The following is a 215-nucleotide window of genomic DNA, read 5'->3' on the forward strand; positions in this document are numbered from 1 at the left end:
AATCCTTTCTTCTTCCCCCACAAATCCTTTCTCCTTTCCCCACAAACCATCCATCCCTCCCTTCTTTCTCCCAAGTGTATCCATTCCTTTCTCCTTTCCCTACAAATCCTTTTTCTTTCCCATACAAACCATCCATTCATTTCTCCTTTCCCCCAAACCATCATTTCCTTCTTCCTTTTCTCCCAAATTCTTTCTCCTTTCCCCCAAATTCTTTT

General features: G+C 41.9%; 1 protein-coding gene across 1 annotated transcript in view; it reads left to right on the forward strand.

Annotated features, from left to right (window-relative positions):
- DNMT1 (DNA methyltransferase 1) overlaps nt 1-215 on the forward strand; it is a gene marked incomplete at its 3' end in the record, with an annotated part of 15,779 nt that overhangs the window by 10,566 nt on the left and 4,998 nt on the right.

Source organism: Meleagris gallopavo, unplaced genomic scaffold (assembly GCF_000146605.3).
Source record: "Meleagris gallopavo isolate NT-WF06-2002-E0010 breed Aviagen turkey brand Nicholas breeding stock unplaced genomic scaffold, Turkey_5.1 ChrUn_random_7180001860475, whole genome shotgun sequence".
Lineage (NCBI taxonomy): Eukaryota > Metazoa > Chordata > Aves > Galliformes > Phasianidae > Meleagris > Meleagris gallopavo.